Source organism: Suncus etruscus, chromosome 6 (assembly GCF_024139225.1).
Source record: "Suncus etruscus isolate mSunEtr1 chromosome 6, mSunEtr1.pri.cur, whole genome shotgun sequence".
NCBI classification, from domain to species: domain Eukaryota; kingdom Metazoa; phylum Chordata; class Mammalia; order Eulipotyphla; family Soricidae; genus Suncus; species Suncus etruscus.
Window position 1 is genome coordinate 88728202 of NC_064853.1, and position 12996 is coordinate 88741197.

The following is a 12996-nucleotide window of genomic DNA, read 5'->3' on the forward strand; positions in this document are numbered from 1 at the left end:
AACATTCAAATGTATCTTTTTTTCTGTTTTAAGGACACACTCAATGAAGCTCAGGGATTACTCCTGGTTCTGCACTCAGGAATTAACACCTGGCCTTGCTCCAGAGACCATCTGGGATACCAGGAATCAAACCCAGGTCAGTTACATGCAAGGCAAACACCTTTCCAGCTGGACTATCTTTCCAGTTCCTATTCATATTTTTTAAAAACTAGGGCCAGAGCAAGGACCAGAGAGATAGCAAAGCAGTAGGGCATTTGCCTTAAACATGGCAAACCCAGGACAGATGGTGGTTTGATTTCTAGCATCCCATGTGGTCCCGAGCCTGCCAGAAATGATTTCTGAGCGCAGAGCCAGGGGTAACCCTTGAGCACTGCCGGGTGTGACGCATTCCTCCCCACCATAAAAAAGCCAAAAATGAAAAGAAAAAGAAAAAAAAAAACGAGGGCCAAAGCAATAGCAGGTAGGGTATTTGCCTTACAAGGGGATGCCACAGGTTCGATCCCTGGCATCCATTATGGTTCTCCAAGCCTGCCAGGAGTGATGTTTGAGCGGAGAACCAGGAGGAACCCCTGATTGCCTTTAGATGTAGCACAAAACAAAATAAAATAAAGTAAAATAAAATAAAAAGTTAAAAAACTTAATTTGGAATGGGGGCTGCAACTCAAGTTGGTGTTCATGCTTTTCATATGCAAGGTCTTGTGTATGTAATGTCCCATCCAGCACCATTGGGTGTGAGTTCTATGAAAAACAACTTAATTCACCTTGGTTCCCACTAGACTTGCTTTCTCGCCCTCATTCCTGGGCTAGTTAATTTATCACTTAACCCTTCATTAGTCACTGGAGGGAGACAGTATGAATTCATTCGAGTCTACCCATCCTCCTCATCTTCAAACAGCATTTTAACACCATTTTCATTCTTAAATACATCTTAAATATGTCCATGCCTAGTTCTATGACCTTATTATTACGTTCACCTAATCTGACACCTAGAAAAATGGTTATCATATCTAATATTTGTATCTACTCCTTGGAAAGTAGCTCTCACTGCATATTTTTGATGCTATGTCACCCTTAAAATCCAAAGCTGATGCTCTTGCCATCACTTATCAATGGCTTTTTTGGGCTGAGGATTATCTGTTCTCCTTACCTAGACAAATAAAACCCTTCTTGAGCAGGTCTCTTGACTATTGTTCAGGTTTCAAAACCATCAGATTCAAATCAACATTTTTCTTCCAGTGGTTTCATTTCCCTCATTCAGACATTCCCTCTTCCTATCTTTGTCACATAAGTGATTGCGGCTAGTTTTTTCAAGAAAGCACCTGTAGTCCCCCACATTCCTCACCATAGGTACATTAGTCAAGTCAGAATATTCACAGGGGTAAGATCCTATTGCCCACCTATCTATTCTCTTTATATACAAGTGAGTAGCACAAAATGGGCATAAATTTATCTTATAAAGAGTTTTGATATCTTCAGCACCTCAAATACCTAGAGTACACAGAGTAGAAATTACTCCCCTCTAGTTTTTATTTTTAAATTTAATTTTATTTAGACACTGTAATGTGTTTTTTTTTGTTTTGTTTTGTTTTTGGGCCATACCCAGTAATGCTCAGGGGTTACTCCTGGCTATGTGCTCAGAAGTTGCTCCTGGCTTGGGGGACCATATGGGACACCGGGGGATCGAACCGCGGTCCGTCCAAGGCTAGCGCAGGCAAGGCAGGCACCTTACCTTTAGCGCCACCGCCCGGCCCCAACACACTGTAATGTTTTGTTTTCTTTTTGAGCCATACCCGGTGATGCTCAGGGGTTACTCCTGGCTATACACTCAGAAATTGCTCCTGGCTTGGGGGACCATATGGGACACTGGGGGATCGAACTGCGGTTTGTCCTAGGTCAGCGCATGCAAGGCAAAGGGCCTATCGCTTGTGTCACCGCTTGGCCCTAGACACTTTAATTTTATGGTGCTGTTATTGATAGTGTTTCTTGCAAAATTACTTCAGCACCACACCCTCCACCTGAGTCAGTTTCTCTCCACCATTGTTCCACTGTCCTCCCCCACCTCTTCCTCCCCCTCCCTAAGCTTTTCTATTTGTTTGTTTATTTTAAGTTTTGTTTTAAGTAGAGGGCTTATTCCTGGCTTTTATTCCTGGAAGTACTCAGGCAACCATATAAGATCCTGGAAATTGAAGTTGGGTTGGCCACATGCTAGGCAAACGCCCTACTATCTCTCTCTCTTTTTGGTTTTGGTTTGTTTGTTTTTGGTTTGGGGTCACACCCAGCAGCACTCAGGGGTTACTCCAGGCTCTATGCTGAGAAATCGCTCCTGGCAGGCTCAGGGGACCATAGGGGATGCCGGGATTCGAAACACTGACCTTCTGATTGCAAGGCAAACGCCTTACCTCTATGCTATCTCTCCGGCCCCACTATCTCTCTCTTTTTTTTTTTTTTTTTTTTTTTTTGGTTTTTGGGCCACACCCGGCAGTGCTCAGGGGTTACTCCTGGCTGTCTGCTCAGAAATAGCTCCTGGCAGGCACGGGGGACCATATGGGACACGGGATTCGAACCAACCACCTTTGGTCCTGGATCGGCTGCTTGCAAAGCTAGCACCGCCGTGCTATCTCTCCGGGCCCTATCTCTCTTTTTAAATTACAAAAAGAAGGCCTTGATAAAAGTTTTTGAAATAAGTCACTGAATTTCAAGTTCAAATCACACTAGTGACCTTCCTTTCATGCAGGAACTCCCAATACTGTTTGGCTCCCAAGCACCACCAAAAGGGAACTCAAGCTCTGGGCCAAGAGTAACTTCTTGCACCCCTGCATGTAGCCCCAAAACCAAAAAATAAAATGGTACAGCAGTGAAGGATGAAAATGAAAAGCCTTCACCTGGGACTAACGCTAATACTTCTGTTTACATTCTAATGGTTAAAGCCAGTAATAGGCCTCCAATTTCAATTAGACAGGAAGTATAAACCCCTGTGCCTGGCTAGCTAAGCTGCCTATTACAAGCTCCCATAAAACTCTACTTACCTTACATAAGTTTACTAGCCACACTCCAGTGTTGTTTAATAGTCTCTCTTCTTTCCTTTACTATGAGGGCAAGACCATGGCTATCATGCCCACCCAGTAGCCCCAGAAGCTAGTTGTTTAGTGCTGTATACAATGTAGATATTCCATAAATATTTTCTTTTTAGTTTATTTATTTTTCTGGGCCAAAGCGGTGGCACAGCGGTAGAGCCTTGCATGTGGCTGACCTAGTATGGACCACAGTTTGATCCCTCAGTGTTCCAAATGGTCCCCCAAGCCAGAAGCGATTTCTGAGCACATAGCCAGGAGTAACCCCTGAGCATCACCGGATATGACCAAAACCAAAAATTAAAAAAAAAATTTTTTTTCTAATCCATACCCCGAATCGCTCAGTACTTACTCCTGAGTCTGTGCTCAGGGGTCATTCCTGGCAGGGCCACACATGAAACCATGGTTGGCCCCAGCAAAAGACATGCACATGTAGGGACCCACTGTACTATCATCCTGGCCTGAATATTTTATTTTTTAAATGAGACTCTGAAGAGCTAGAGAGATAATACAGTGGGTAAAATGCTTGGCTTGCATATAGCAGACCTGTGTTCAATCCCTGGCATTCCATCTGGCCCCTAGAGCCCACAAGGAGTGAGTTACCCATGAGTACTGAGCCAGGAATAAGCCACAAGAGAGTCAATTGTGACCCCAAATCAAAATAAAGCTCTGGAAATCTTGAGTAGGAGAACACCCTCTCAAACTATGAGAGTTTTCCTACCGTTTTCTCCTTCTTACTTTCTCTTAAATAAAATCTCTGAGGCTGGAGCAATAGTAAAGTGAATATGCATGTAACAGATCAGGTTTCTATCGCTAGCACTCCATATGCTCTCCCCTAAACCTGCCAAAATTGTTTATTGAAGCACAAAGCTAGTTGTAAGACTTGAGTACTACAAGGTATGTCCCCACAAAAAACACAACCACAAAATTTAATTAAACCTCTTTTGATTTGGGACCGGAGAGATAGCATGGAGATAAGGCGTTTGCCTTTCATGCAGAAGGTCATTGGTTCAAATCCCAGCATCCCATATGGTCCCCAGAGCATGCCATGAATGATGTCTGAGCGTGGAGCCAGGAGTTACCCCTGAGCATCGCCGGGTATGGCCCAAAAAACAAACAAACAAACAAAAACAAACGAACAAAAAAAAAAAAGAATAAGAATAAGAATTCTCTTCTGATTTGGTCCAAAAATAAGTACAAAAATAAGTACATATAACATGTGAGTTTTGGGGACCGGAGCGATAGAACAGTGAGTAGGGCTTTTTCCTTGCATGCGGTTGACCAGGGTTTGATCCTCAGCATTCCATATGGTCCCCCAAGCTTGCCAGGAGTAATTTCTGTACACAGAGCTAGAGTAACCCTTGAATAACACCAGGTGTGGCCCCAAAACTAACAAAAAAAAAACCAGTGATAAGCAAGGATAAGCAAGGAGTCTAAATACTTGGAAAACAATAAAAATGGAACTCAAGGAGCAATGATGTGATAAAAAGGGATGGATCCAAATGTTTTGAGGACAGAATCTTATGCAATTGGGAATGCTTTAAGAAAAAAGAAGATTAATAGTAAATTAAATTCTTCATTTTGGAAGAAGTTCATGTAATTGAGGAAGCTGGAAACCTAAACTTCACACACACACACACACACACACACACACACACACACACACACACACACACTGCTGTTTGGGGTAGGGGAAATGATTCTCTAGGAAGAAGTAGATTAGCATGTACATCATGTCCAACAGAATCTCTGAAGAATTATCAGAGTTGCCTGGAAGGGTAAAACAAAGATTTCATAGAAAAAAGAAATTGTGAGCTTGGGTTTACAGACAGAAACATAAGAAATCCTTTAAAGCGTGTGTGTGGAATAGTGAGAAGGCCATTTTGACTAGTGTGGTGCTGGATTGTTGAAAAGCCTGAGGATAGTAATTCTCAGAGTGTGATTCCAGGCCAATAGCCTCAACATTACCTGAAAACCTATTACAAATGAGGAGTTCTGGAAGCAAAGCACAAAAATCAATAAATATTATTTGGTTGGTTTGGAGGGGGGATATAGCCTGGCACTGAACTCAGTGGCTTACCCCCAGTGGTTTTGATGGCACCATATGGGGCCTGGGACCAGAGTGAAGTCAACAGCATGCAAGGCAAGTCCCTGCACACCTTTGCTATATCTCTGACCCCCAAAGTTTATATTTTAACAAATATTTTTGGTGATGCTAATGCAGTTAAACTTTAAGAACCAATGTTTTGGGAAGTAATTTGAGAATCAGATGAAGTTATTTTATTCATACTAATTTAAGTTTTAAGTTATACACGGAGACAAATAAGACAAAAGAGTTAAGGAGAGATATTTCTCCTTACCTTATATTCTAGAATAAATTTTAGATAAACCTAAAAATTAAAAGTAAAAACAAATGGGGCCGGAGAGATAGCATGAAGGTAAGGCATTTGCCTTTCATGCAGGAGGTCATCGGTTCGAATCCCGGAATCCCATATGGTCCCCTGTGCCTGCCAGGAGCAATTTCTGAGCCTGGAGCCAGGAATAACCCCTGAGCACTGCCAGGTGTGACCTCCCCCCCAAAAAAAGTGAAAACAAATAACCAATTTTGAGTAGAAAATTATTTCAGTACAAGATCAGTAGGAGAATCTGTAAAGGAAAAATTTTAAATATTTTATTTCACACAGTTGGATCATTAACTAAATTTTAATAATAAACCATAAGGAAAGATATGAAGCATATTTCAGGTAAAAACCTAAAAAATTTAGGTCTGAAGATGTGGCTTGGTAGCAGAACCTGTGCATGATCCTGGGTTTAATCCCTGGCACTACTAAAAGGGGGTAGGGTGGGTGGGGTGGAGAAGAAAGCTAAATTTTGTTAAAGCCATTAAAAAAAGACAAAGATTACAATTGAAATTAAAATTACAAATAACCAATAAATACATAAAAATGTTAAATTTGGGGCCCGGAGAGATAGCACAGCGGCATTTGCTTTGCAAGCAGCCGATCCAGGACCAAAGGTGGTTGGTTCGAATCCCGGTGTCCCATATGGTCCCCTGTTCCTGCCAGGAGCTATTTCTGAGCAGACAGTCAGGAGTAACTCCTGAGCACCACTGGGTGTGACCCAAAACAAAACAAAACAAAACAAAACAAAGTTAAATTTGGGGGATGGGAAGGAGGGGGGGAATATTACACTGGTGAAGGGGGATGTTCTTTTTGTGACTGTAATCCAACTATGATCATGTTACTTAAATAAAAAATATATTTAAAAATGTTAAATTTCATAGGTACAAAATTAAAAATGGAATATTATATTTTATTTACCAAATTGGCAGAACATCTTTAAAGATCAAAATAATTAAAAACGGGGCCCGGAGAGATAGCACTGCGGTGTTTGCCTTGCAAGCAGCCGATCCAGGACCAAAGGTGGTTGGTTCGAATCCCGGTGTCCCATATGGTCCCCTGTGCCTGCCAGGAGCTATTTCTGAGCAGATAGCCAGGAGTAAACCCTGAGCAACGCCGGGTGTGGCCCAAAAACCAAAAAAAAAAAAAAAAAAAAAAATTTAAAAACTAATATAAGGGGCTGGCGAGGTGGCGCTAGAGGTAAGGTGTCTGCCTTGCAAGTGCTAGCCAAGGAAAGGCCTTGGTTAGATCTCCCGGCGTCCCATATGGTCCCCCCCCCCCCAAGCCAGGGGGCAATTTCTGAGCGCTTAGCTAGGATTAACCCCTGAGCATCAAACGGGTGTGGCCCCAAACCATAAAAAAAAAAAACCTAATATAAAATAAAGATTAAAAGAATGTGCATGCCCCTTATTTAGCTCTATGAACCCTTGTAAGTTCAGCATATGGAGTGTTCATGCTTTAGTAAGTAAATCAAAGTTGATATACAACAAATAATTTCTTTTTCTTTTCCTTTGGGGAACACATCCACAATACTATACTTAAGGCATGGAGACAGTACAGCAGGTAAACTGACCCAGATTCCATCCCCTGCATCCCATTTGGTCCCCCAAACACTACCACGAGTAATTCCTGAGTCCAGAGCCAGGAGTGATCCCTGAGCCTTGCTAGATATGTGCTCTTGCCTCCACCAAAAGAAAAAAGAAAAACAAACAGAAACAGTGATTCTCAAGGCTTACTTCTGGCTTTGTGCTCAGGGATCACTCTTGGCAGCGTTCACCACTTGTGGTGGTGTCAGGGATCGAACCAGGGATGGCTGAATACAAGTCAAGTCCGTAAACTGCTGTACTATGTGTTGTACTTAGTGCAACACTCTCTCCTGACCAACAAAGAATAATTTCATTTTAAAACACTGTAAGTAGGGCTGGAGTGATAGCACAGTGGTAGGATGTTTGCCTGGCACGCAGCCAACCTAGGACAGACCTGAGTTTGATCCCTGTTGTCACATATGGTCACCCAAGCCAGGAGGGATTTCTGAGAACATAGCCAGGAACGTCACAGGGTGTGACCAAAAAAGCAAAAACAAAACAAAAAAAAAAAACAAAAACAAACACCATAAGTGTGGCTGGGGAGATGATAGTCAACTATGCTGCATGCCTGCTTTGTATGCAAGAAGCCCAGGTTCTCTCTTGAGGATCTTCTGGGCATCATCAGAGATGCCCATCAAACACTGAGCATGGAGTAGCCTCCTCCTTCGAGCCCTGAAGGGCGTGACCCTAAAACAAAACAGAAGCCCATCAATCAATGTATATAAACACAAAACCCCCAAAAGATATTAAATAAAATGTTACCACAGACTGGTGAGAAGTAAATCATGCAACAGTTTTCTGTAATAAAGTCAAAGCTTATTTTAAAAACAAACAAAAAAAATGTTACCATTGAGTAGATCTCATTGTGGGATTTTAAGATTTTCTTTTGCTCTGCAGAAGTTTTTAGTTACATGTACTATAATAACTGTTATTCTGTGTTCTGAATTTTATTATTAGTATTGATGTATTGTATGGTAACTATGTATCCCTTTTCTAAATTGAAGAGAGGCAGGGCCAGACCGATAGCACAGCAGCTGGGCATTAGCCTTGCATGCAGCTGACCCAGGACGACCTGGGTTTGATTCCCTTTATCCCATATGGTCCCCTAGCCTGCCAGATGTGATATCTGAGCACAGAGCCAGGAGTGACCTCTAAGCACTGCCAGATGTGGCCCACCCCCCAATAATAATAAAAAAATTGGAGAGGGGAGATTAAGCATGCTACAAAGTGCAGTCAAACATTGGAAGAATGATAATTAAATAAATCAAAATTTAGACTAGAACTGAGCGTACTATGGAGTTGGCCCTCTGAGAATTTGATATATAAGGGGAAAGCTATGCATATAGTTGAGCAAGAGAACATTTGCAATGATTAAAGCCTGGGGTGATTTCCCTCACTGCAAACAGAGACAGATTGACAGAAGAGTTTGCACCCCTTCAATTTCCTTAAAAGGGAGCATATAAAAAGGGAGATGCAAATATGAAACTGGCAAACAGTACTCCAGGTAACCAAACAACATTGCTGCCTTTGATTCACATGTCATATGAGCATTTTAAGCGGGTCTTCTTATTGACTTCATGAAGTAAACACAGGCTCCTTTGAATTTTTTGAGTTCTTATCAATTTTTTAAGTTTAGAATCATTTTTAATAATTTTTTCATTTTCATACAAAGATTCTAATTGCTTTCCAAAATTCTTAAAAGTCCACCCCTTGAGCTGGAGAGATAGCATGGAGGTAGGGCATTTGCCTTGCATGCAGAAGGACAGTGGTTCTAATCCCGGCATCCTATATGGTCCCCCGAACCTGCCAGGAGCTATTTCTGAGCTTAGAGCCAGGAATAACCCCTGAGTGTTGCTGGGTGTGACCCAAAAACCAAAAAAAAAAAAAAAAATCCACTCCTTACAATTTTCTAAATTTTCACAAAACTTTTTAATGCACTCTTTAACCACACATTGAAGCATAATAACAGCTGTTCTTCACATTCTTGTGTTTTGTCTTTAATTAATGTGTTGGGTGGGAAAGAATATGTGTTTGCTCTTACCACACACACTTTAGAAATAAAACTACATCCTCAAATGTAGATTTTTGTTGTGCTACATAAGGAAGACTACAAGCGAGGAAAACAAGTAACATAAGATGATCCCATAACACCCCCTTGTGGCTTCCACCGTCACGAAATGGCCCAACAAATAAGCAGGGAATGTCTACACTTTCTATTTTTTAAATCCAACGTATGGATTCTTTCTTCAGTACCATGTACTAACTCTATTAGAATGATCAGATGAGTAGATTAGAATGAAAGAAGCTGCCAACCCTTCTTGGAATTGGAATCTAAACATTTGTGTGTGCATTTAAATGGGATGAACACACACACTTCCATTGAGAGGTCATCAAATCCGAAATTGGGTCTTGAGTGCAAGAGCAGGGAGGCCGTTTGCCTTGCAGGCGTAGGACCGGGGTTCCATCCCTGGCATCCCCAAAGGTCTCTCAGCACCACCACGGCTGATACCCGAGTGCAGAGCCAGGAGTAAGCTCAGAGAGCATCGCCAGGTGTGTCTCCAAAGTACAAACAAATCAACAAAAGCTCACAAAGTAGTGTCTTTCCAACAAAGATTTATCTCCGAGGAGATGGTAAAAGGATGGGAAAGGTCTGTGATTTATCCACTGGTATGTGCATTAAAAAAAAAAATAGGCCTAAATGCAGCTCAGACTGCCCATGACATAAGCCTTAGGCAAGCAGTTACCCACAAGGGCTGCATGTAGCCAGTTAAACAATCCCTGGAGCCCGGATACCAAGGCTATAAAAATGAGTGACACCTCCTCCCTCACAGTCCTTTTTCTCATCAAAGCTGAAATCAGGGGGACCAGAGAGGTGGTGCAAGCTGTAGGGCATTTGCCTTGCATGCTACTAACCCAGCATGGACCTGGATTCTATCCCTGGCGTCCCATATGGTTCCCCCAAGCCAGGAGCGATTTCTGAGCGCACAGCCTCAGGAAGTAACCCCTAAGTGTCACCGGGTGTGACCCAAAATCCCCAAAAATTTAATTTAATTTAAAAAGCTAAAATCGATGACCACATAGACCCAGACGGTGGAGTCTTCATTTCTAAAGTCGTGCTCACGAGTTCCCCTAAATAAATGTGCATTCATTTCTTTTCATCTTCCCCATCTGCTTCCAGAAACTCAGGGGTCCCACAAGGGAATGCAAATGAACCCCATCGCATTCCTATCAGGTTCTCATTTATTCCACCAAGAATGCAGTTGCTATTATTATCCCTTTGGGTTCCTTAGCAGGGCTCCGGCCACTCCGGGGGTTTTGAAATCTCCAAAGCGCCAGCCAGGTCTTTTGGGGAGCATGGTTGGCACCGGGGAGCCGGCAGAAGGGGGGGCATCTCCCCTAAACCGAGGGGGTGAGCAGAGCAGTTCCCTGAGCGACCACTAGGTGGCATCCACCGCCCCTGGGGCGAGATCCCGGCCGGAAGAAGCCTGCGGCGCCGCTCACTTGCCAGCAGGGGGCGCGCGTCGCCGGACCAACCGTACGGCCCAGCCGGAGAACGGTGGTCCCTTCTGGCCCCGCGGTTCTCCGCTCTAGTGCCCTTCCCTCTCTCCCCAGCCGGCCCGGGCCGGGCGCCGCACTCACCGCGCATGCGCCGCGCTCCCGGGCGCCCCGAGTGCGCGGCGCTTGCGCGGTGAGTGCGGCCGTCCGGCCCGGGCGGGCTGGGCTTCGGTGCGCGCGCGGGAGGGAGGAAAGCAAGCTGGGGGATCGGCCCGGCCTGGCCCGGCCGTGCGAGTGAGCGCCCGGGAGACAACGCGGGGCCCACGAGCGTCCGCGGACCCAGCGGAGCGGCCCCTCCGCCCGGCGTCACCAGCGAGCTGCGCCCTGGGTTGGCCGGGGAGTTGGTGAGTAGTCTCGGAGGGCGGCCTGGAGGCGGCGGCGGCTTCAGGGATTACGGGCTAAGAGCCGGTTGGGAATCCCCGACTGCGTCTTTTTTTTAAGTTTTTTAATTTTTAGGGCCACCCCCGGTGACACTCTGGGGGTTCCTCCTGGGCTATGCGCTCAGAAACCGCTCCTGGCTTGGGGGGGGAACCGTATGGGATGCCGGGGATCGAACTCGGGTCCGACCTAGGCTGGCGCCTTCCCGCTTGCGCCACCGATCTCTTGGAGCGTCTTTTGAACCGAGACCTCTGCCCTGGCTTTTGGCCCGGTGGTGGCCCCGTTCCCCCCTGCAACCCCACTTACAAGGCCTGTGCAGGCTTGCCCCAGGAGGGCCCAGGGTCACTTGGTCCCTCTCAGGTGGAGGCCTGGAGACTCGCCATTCCCGCAGGCCCTGGGTTCGAGAGTGTCATCCCGGCGTGGAGCTGCCCTGGGCCACCCCGGGACCTGCAGGGCCTCCCTGGGCCACACGACCTAGAGGCCTCGGGCTGCACATCCCTTTGCTGCTGCATGCTGCTGCTGCTGCCACCAATGGTGGAAGACACGCCGCAGGGTGCAGATAAGCCCTTATTGGTTGTGGGTTTTGTTTTGTTTTGTTTTTTTCCTGGGTACAGCCTAGGGACATGCATGTTTGCAAGCTTTCGTCTCTTGCTAGAAGTCGATTTCTTGGGGCAGGGCTGGCTGAGGTTAACAGTTGAGTGAGGAAGACAGAGAGACTGGAAAGTTGAAGCTCTCCTGCAAACATTTCTTGATGCGTCTGTGCAAGTTGTTCTCAGAATCAGCAAAACAAATGCTGGCTCTAAACCGAGGGTGAAAACGTGCTTTGAAGACTCCGCTGTTAAATGGAGCGTTCTATTTCATAGGCTTGTCTTTTGATGCCGGTTTGGAAGAGAATGTTTTACTTAGCTTGCATGAAAAAAATGCTTTTTCTGGGGCGAGGAAAAGGACTCTGTGGTCAGGTGCAAGAGTGACTCTGTAGCCTTGCAGGCCTGAGTATTAAAAGTTTTTTTCATATGGGACCGGAGAGATAGCACAGCGGTGTTTGCCTTGCAAGCAGCCGATCCAGGACCAGGACCTAAGGTCGTTGGTTCCATTCCTGGCATCCCATGTGGTCCCCCGTGCCTGCCAGGAGCTATTTCTGAACACATAGCCAGGAGTAACCCCTGAGCACAGCCTGGTGTGGCCCAAAAAAACCAAACGAACAAAAAAAGTTATTTTAATTAGGGGCCCAAGTGATAGCTGGTATTTGTCTAGATACAGCTGACCCAGGAGGGACCTGGTTTGATATGGCCTCCAGCCTGCCAGGGGCGATGATTTCTAAGCACAGCCAGGAGTGACCCCTGAGCTCTGCTGGATGTGGCGCAAAAATCCAATCAATCAAGCAATATAAATAAATAAAGTTTAAAAAAAGTTTGATTTAAAAAAATAAAGGCTCATCTATTCAATTTGTCTTATGCCAATTATGTTGCAGTGTTTTCTACAGACTTAAAGTTGAGAACAAATAGCAAGTAAAAAAGTACACATAAGTTGCTTAAGTTTTTAATCTTTCTGTCTTTTTTTGAGGTGCTGAGAAACAAACCCTTCCCTGTGCAAGACAGATGCAGACAGCTGAGCTACTATTTCCCAAATGTTACTTTTTTTTAAATCTTTTCTTTATATTCCAGGCCCTCACACAAGTCACCCAAGTGCCCAATCCCCAAGTTATTACTTTGTTTTGTTTTTGTAGTTTTGTTTTGTTTTGGTTTTTGGGCCACACTCGGCAGTGCTCAGGGGTTACTCCTGGCTGTCTGCTCAGAAATAGCTCCTGGCAGGCACGGGGGACCATATGGGACACCGGGATTCGAACCAACCACCTTTGGTCCTGGATCGGCTGCTTGCAAGGCAAACACCGCTGTGCTATCTCTCCGGGCCCTTGAGTATGAATTTAATGTGTACTTGGTTCCCCTTTCTTGTTATGCTTCAGTTCAAGAGAATGTGTAGTGGGTTCTGAAATAGCAGAAGGCTATT